The sequence below is a fragment of the Petaurus breviceps genome, unplaced genomic scaffold (assembly GCF_028583685.1).
Source record: "Petaurus breviceps papuanus isolate PSGF00001 unplaced genomic scaffold, PetGlider_PUasm1.0 90823, whole genome shotgun sequence".
In the NCBI taxonomy this organism is placed as follows: Eukaryota; Metazoa; Chordata; class Mammalia; order Diprotodontia; family Petauridae; genus Petaurus; species Petaurus breviceps.
Window position 1 is genome coordinate 20,532,559 of NW_027187352.1, and position 6,656 is coordinate 20,539,214.

The 6,656-nt window shown below is 36.8% G+C and overlaps 1 long non-coding RNA gene across 1 annotated transcript; it reads left to right on the plus strand.

Annotated features, from left to right (window-relative positions):
- Positions 1 to 524: 524 nt before the first annotated feature.
- Positions 525 to 6,656, plus strand: LOC138148404 (uncharacterized). Its single transcript, XR_011165049.1, has 3 exons — positions 525 to 754; positions 2,782 to 2,852; positions 5,480 to 6,656. It is a non-coding gene; the product is annotated as an uncharacterized lncRNA (long non-coding RNA).

Consider the following 6,656-nt stretch of genomic DNA (forward strand, 5'->3'; position numbering starts at 1 on the left):
CAAGAAGGCAAAGTTAGACTTGAACTCAGGTCATCCAACAAGTATTTTGACTTTCATTTCCCACCAGTATAAGAAAGTTATTGCTTAAGGGGTTAAAAAAAAAAGGCAGCTTAGCTTGATATATTTATGTACCCTCTGTACAAGGTCTCACATTTTTTATTCTCCCTTAAAATGTAAATAGATTATCCCTAGGAGATGGGTTGGGCCCTGGAGAAACATTAATCATAGTCAGAAAAGAAGGGTTTTGCTGAGCAAGATGCAAGTCTAGCATTTTGTGCACGGATAGTTAGGATTTGTAAGCATTCCCAGCATTCAGGAGCTCTTGAAAGGGGTACATTTGTTTTCAGTTAAAACAGAAACAAATTACAGTCATTAACGGGCTTTTCTGTATGTTTCCAGGAACAGTCTAGAAAATGTTCCACACTAGAGGACCACTAGGTGTCAGGGAATCCTTGTTTAACAGCAACTGACTCTTGGGCACAGATTTGTGTCTCAGGAAAGTAACTCTACTATGGGCTCACTCAGCAAGGGTAAAAAGAGAAAATGTTCAGAACCATATTTCTAAGAACTAGAGCGTGTCTCGTCCACTAAATCAGTTAGAGTGTGAAAGAAGAATTAGTCTTAGCTTATGTGACTCCAGAGAGCAGAACTGAAGGGAAGGAGTAGAAGAAGAGGGAGATTTCAATTCAGCAAAAGGAAAACTTTCCCGACAATCAAAGTTGTCCAGTAGTAGAGCAAATTACAACAGAAGGTGGTGAGTTTGCCATATTTGGAATCATTGAAGCTGAGAATAGGGGTGTCATATAGAGGATTCATCTTTCGGGTCAGGAGTTGGACAGGATGATTTCCAAGGTCCCTTCCATTGTTAAGATTCTGTGACTTTTGTGTTTAGGGCTGAAACATAATTAAAAATATTGGGAGGGGGAAATAAGGGAAGGCAAGGGCAGGAGTGGAAAGGTGAGGCTTGTCCCAAGTATCTTGAATGGAATTTTGTCTCAACTTCTTTATTCTTGCAGAAACTTTGCAACTATTTGCATTTATTTTTGAAAGAGGATGTTTTTCCTGCTGCAGAATAAGTCCAGGAAATGGGTGAAGCACTCAGGAAATTAGCCAAATACTGATGTAAATCCAAGTGGAAGGCCTGTTGTTTTTTTTTTTTTAAAGGAAAAAGAAAATTGGAACCGGTACTCCCACTTATTCAGAAAGACTAGGGTAAGGGGAAAAGGTTTGGGTCTATTTAGTCATCCAGTTAGGGCCTTGTCCTGATTATGGTAGCTAACAAGTAAACTGTGTCAAGAAATAAAATCTTCTTGAAAGATAAAACAAGGATTAAGTTTGAACTAAAATAAGACTCTTACTATGGAAGTTGAATCAGCTATTCTTGGAGGTATGTCTTGATCGGAAATTCTGAGTCTGGCAAGAACTGTTGTGCTTTCTTAGGGCTAGATAAACAACTAAAAACTAATCCTTTCCCCCAGGACCCTGTCACCTACAAGCACTGACAAATGGTACCGTTCTGACCTATAGATTGGAAGGTTGAGTCACAGGCCAAGGTAAACCCAATAGCTCTAGGGGTCATTGCTTGCTCAGTAGAGCAATATATGGCTGGACTCTAGGTAAACTAAGTCTTGATTTATACAACATTCAGAGGAGTGAAGGCATAACAATCAGGTATCCCTCTGGTCAAGCAAAAGCTCTTTGTCCCCAAAAGAGGTGGCATATTAGAAGGTGAAAATTTGACTTGGTATACCACAGAAAAGAGAACTGCAGGAACTGATTCCTTTTGGGAATACCCCAAGGAATGAATGAACTTTTATCTTCCCTAATAGACATCAAACTTTTATTGATCCAGAATCTAAACAACTCCACAATGTATTATTATTATGGTCATTATAAATTATAATAATGATACTGGTAAATGACATGGGGGGGGCCTATTAAGGCCTGTTTTAAGCCTCATTGAAAATTTATATTGGCAGTATGGTTGAATAGAGTAAACTTTATAGGTGCCTCTGTCAAAGAATCTTGTATAATTTTAAGATGGATTTAATAAGGATTCACCTTGTTGGAAAAGAGCCTCCCGAAGAGGTTCTTAACTTTTTTTGTATTGTAGGCCTCTATGGCAGTGTGGTGAAACTTCCAAATTCTTTCTCAGAATAATGTTTTTAAATACATAGGATTACAAAGGAAATCTATTATATTGAAATATAGTTATCAAAAAAAATGTTTTTTTTACATTCCTGGATCCCAAAATTAAGAATCCTTGTTTTAGAGGCCACATTTTACTCTATGGGGTCAAATGTTTTTCTACAAAATGTAGGCCCTAAGATTTTCTTTTTCCTGAAAGCTTTCAGTTACTTCTCTGATGGTGAAGGTGTGCTTTGATATAGAGAATTGTATGTTATTACAAAAATCATTTGAATTATTAACATTATTCTTATTTATAACATGCCTTATGATCCCCACACATATATAGTGATTACTTAATAAATGCTTATTAAGTTAAATTAAAAAATTCTTTCACAGGAGCATCCAGGTAGCACAGCGAGTAAGAGCCCCGGCTCCAGTGTCGGGATGACCTGGAGATCGAATCCCGGGCTCAGACACTCAGTACCACACCCAGAAATAACTGGCCATGTAACCTTGAGCAAGTTACTTAACCCCGATTGCTTAAAAAAAAAATTCTTTCACATACATTATTTCAGGCTGGTATTATCATCCTTTCCCCTCCCTCCCTTTTTCTTACCTTTCCTTTCTTTTCTTTTTTTTTTTTTTTTGCAGATGAGGAAGTTGAAGATAAGAGAGTTCATGTGAAGGTGAAGTCCAAGATCACACAGCTACTAAATCCACAGGTGACTGGAATTTTCTTTTTCTTTAATGAGAATCAATCAACAAATATTTATCAAACATGTACTAAGTAAATACTCTGACTCTGGATATCTATAGAGACATATATAAAAAGCAACTTCCACATCATGTCCTAGGATCAATATAGATTCGTCCTGATCTCCTTGCACCTTTTGCATCTATAATCCTAAACAGCCATATTTGAGATTCATGAGGATGATCCAGGAGCATTGTGAGATCCTAAAGGTGCTTCTGAATCATTGCAGAAAGGTTAAATTCACTTATGAATATACTTTGTGTTACATGGGTTGTTTGTAAGTTAACAAAAAAAAATGAATGTAATGAACACTAAATAGGGAACCAACCCAACAGAGATCTAACCCAATGTGAAGAGTCAAAGTCCTGGCTCTCTCTATTCCTCATAAGCTTTGAGACCTGGGACAAGAAGAACAAATCATGTTGGTATAGTAAGTACTTCAAGGCTTCAAAAGCACTTTCTTCATAACCACAATTCAAGGTAGGTCATGCAAAGATTGTTGCCCACATTTTACAGAGGAGAAAATTGAGGTTTATGGGCATGTCCATGGTCACACAGAAAACTTCAGTCACCAGAATTCAACTCCTGATCACCTCCCTCTCATCATATTCTAGGTCGTATGATAGTCATTTGTACCTTATTATTAATATAATAATATTATTATACCTTATTATTTGTACTTTATCTTATTGTTCTTCTATTAGACTGCAACCTATTTGAGGGCAGAGACTGTGTCCTTTTTCTTTTTGTCTTTTTTTTTTTGCTTTTTGGAGGGGCAATTGGGGTTAAGTGACTTGCCCAAAGTCACACAGCTATCTAAGTGTTAAGTGTCTGAGGCCAGATTTGAACTCAGGTGCTCCTGACTCCAGGGCTGGTGCTCTATTCACTGTGTCCTTTTTTCTTCCCTGCATTCCTAGTACCTGGAAGTGGTGGATTCTGTATTCTTTCACTCAACATTGCCTCTTACCTAATTTCTCTGGGCTTCAGCTTCCTTTTGTAAACTGAAGAGAAAGTTCAGAAGAAGATACAAACAAGCAGGACAATTTTGTTACCATGATGTTTGATTAATAAGCATGTTTTTAAAACTACCTGTACCTTAAAGAAGTTACAGTTTCATAAGGAAGGTATTGTTCCTTTCATGTTTTCATATAAAGCAGTTTGGTGCTAAAAGAAGCCAAAAAAAAAATTCTTTTGAATAAAGAAAAAAAAAAACCAACTACATCAACCAGTAAAGGATTTAAGTTGTTGTCCCTTTCATAAGTGAACAGTTTGGTACCTGAAAGGAGTATAAAAAAAAATTTATTCAGTCTAATAAAAGCTGCTAAAAATCTATGTATAAAAAAACACAGTTTTGAGAGAGGAGATGAGCATTTTGGTTGCATAAGAGACAGAAAATAAACTGTGGAGTAAAAACAAAGGTTCAAATCACCTTGCAAAAGATGTTGGGTAATGTTTCTCTGATAGGAATAGTTTGTTTGTTTAAACGGGCAAAGAAAACACTTTTATTTATTAAAAACTGATAAAAATCAAATTTTAAGAAATACAGTTGTCAAAGGCATAAACTATCAGATTGAATCTCTTTGAAGACTACAGAATGTTTGGAGCTTCAGGACATCATGGTCCCTTAGCTCATTTGCACATGACTATTAAAAGATTTAAGAGGGTAAAACTCACAAAATGAAAAATCATATTACTGTAGGATGATTAAATAAGGATGACTGATTTCATAGGGGAGAGTCAGTGAGCTTTTATCTCATAAGTGAAAGGTGACCAGGAAGTTTGCTTTAAGCAGCTGAAAATAGAGAGTGAAGATGAAAGAACCCTGCCACTGCAGTTTGAAAAAGTAGCAAAGGGTAAAAGGCCATTTTTGTTGGAGCTTTGGAAAAAGTGACTGACAGAGCAGTCAGTTGACAAAAGGATTCAGCTAGTGGATTCCAAATTGGTTAGATATCATCTAAACCCTATTGGACAAAAGCTTCAATATCAGTTACTGCCCTTCAATACCACCTAGAGTTTGAAAGAGTTGAAGCCTCTCTGAAATGCAAATTGCTTTCTGCTGATACTTCTGGTTTGAGAGGAGAAATGGATTTTGCAACAATTGGTGGAAAGGTCTATTTGCTAAAAAGCTTATTGGATGATGCAACATCTTGGCTAGTTGAGCTTGTCTGCATTGCCCAGAGAGAGTCAGTCTGATGACCTTTGTAGTTCTCTGTTTTAAAGGAAGCTGCTAGCTCAATTAAGAGAATAATACTTTCTAGGCACTCTCTTCAGAGTGAGTATAAGAGGGGCAACCAGGTGGCACAGTGAGTAAGAGCATAGGCCCCGGCATCAGAAGACCTGGGATTGGTTCCAGCCTCAGATACTAGCACCCACACAAAAATAACTGGCTGAGTAACCTTGAGCAAGTTACTTAACCCCAATTGATTAAAAAAAAAAAAGAGTGAGTATAAATGCAGCAGCAACAGCAGCTGTGGGAACTCTTAACCCAGAAATGATAAGGGGATCAGATATTTGGTAAGAAAGAGATTTAATAGGACCCTTTGCTAGCACTGGGTGCAACTGGCCCTAATTGACAACTTTATTTCCCATAAGCAGTTCTGGTTGCAGTTCCAGGACAGAGAGGAGAGCCTGTGATCAATGACAAGGAAGGGGGCACCCTGGTTACAGTTCCAGGACCAAGGGGAGCACTAGCACTTGTGACTGCAGGAGAGAGCAGGAGCCCTTCTTGGATACCAGAGCACAGACCCAGAGAACAGTGACTGCACTTCCTTCAGAACACCAGCACTTTGAAAGTACCAAAGACTTACAGATCCCCAGAACTACCTTTGAGAACAGGAGCAGAAAAAGCCTGAAGGTTAGCACAGGTGAACAGAGCCCAAATTTAACATAAAGTTCAAAGTGAAAAAATAGGCTGGGAAAATAAGCAAAAGACAAAAAAAGAGCTTGACCATAAAAAGCCACCACAATGGCAGGGAAGACCAAAAATAAACTTAAGAGAAGATAGTAATATGAAAACAGTTATAAGCAAAGTCTCTAAGAAAAATACTAATTGGACAAAAGTCCAGAAGAAATTCAGGGAAAAGTTAAAGAAAAAAATGAGGGTAGTAGAGGGAAAACTGGGGAAAGAAATGAGAGTGATGCAAGAAAATCATGAAAAATAAATTAACAGTTTAGTAAATGAGGTACAAAAAAAATGCTGAAGAAAATAACACCCTTAAAAAACCAGTATCGGCCCAATAGGTAAAAAGGAACAAAAATTCACTGAAGAAAAGAATTCCTTTAAAACAGAATAAGTTAAATTGGAAAAAGAGGTACAAATGCTCACTAAAGAAAAATAATTTCTTAAAAATTAGAATTCAGTAAATGGAAACCAATGATTTCATGAGATTTCAAGAAACAGAAAAACAAAGTCTAGAGAATGAAAAAGAAGATGAAAATGAGAACTATCTCATCAGTAAAACAACTGACCTGAAAAGAAATCAAGGAGAGAGAATTAAGCATTATTGAGCTGCTTGAGAACCATGATAAAAAAAAGAGCCTCAACATCATATTTCAAGAAATTATCAAGGAAAACTGCCACAATATCTTGGATCTAGAGGACAAAATAGAAATTGAAAGAATCTACTGACTGATTTCTAAAAGAGATCCCAAAATGAAAACTTTTAGGAATATTATAGTCAAATTACATTGCTCCCAGGTCAAGAAGAAAATAATACAAGCAAGAAATAAATAATTTAATATAAGAGAGAGCAGATTGGGAGAACAGATACTC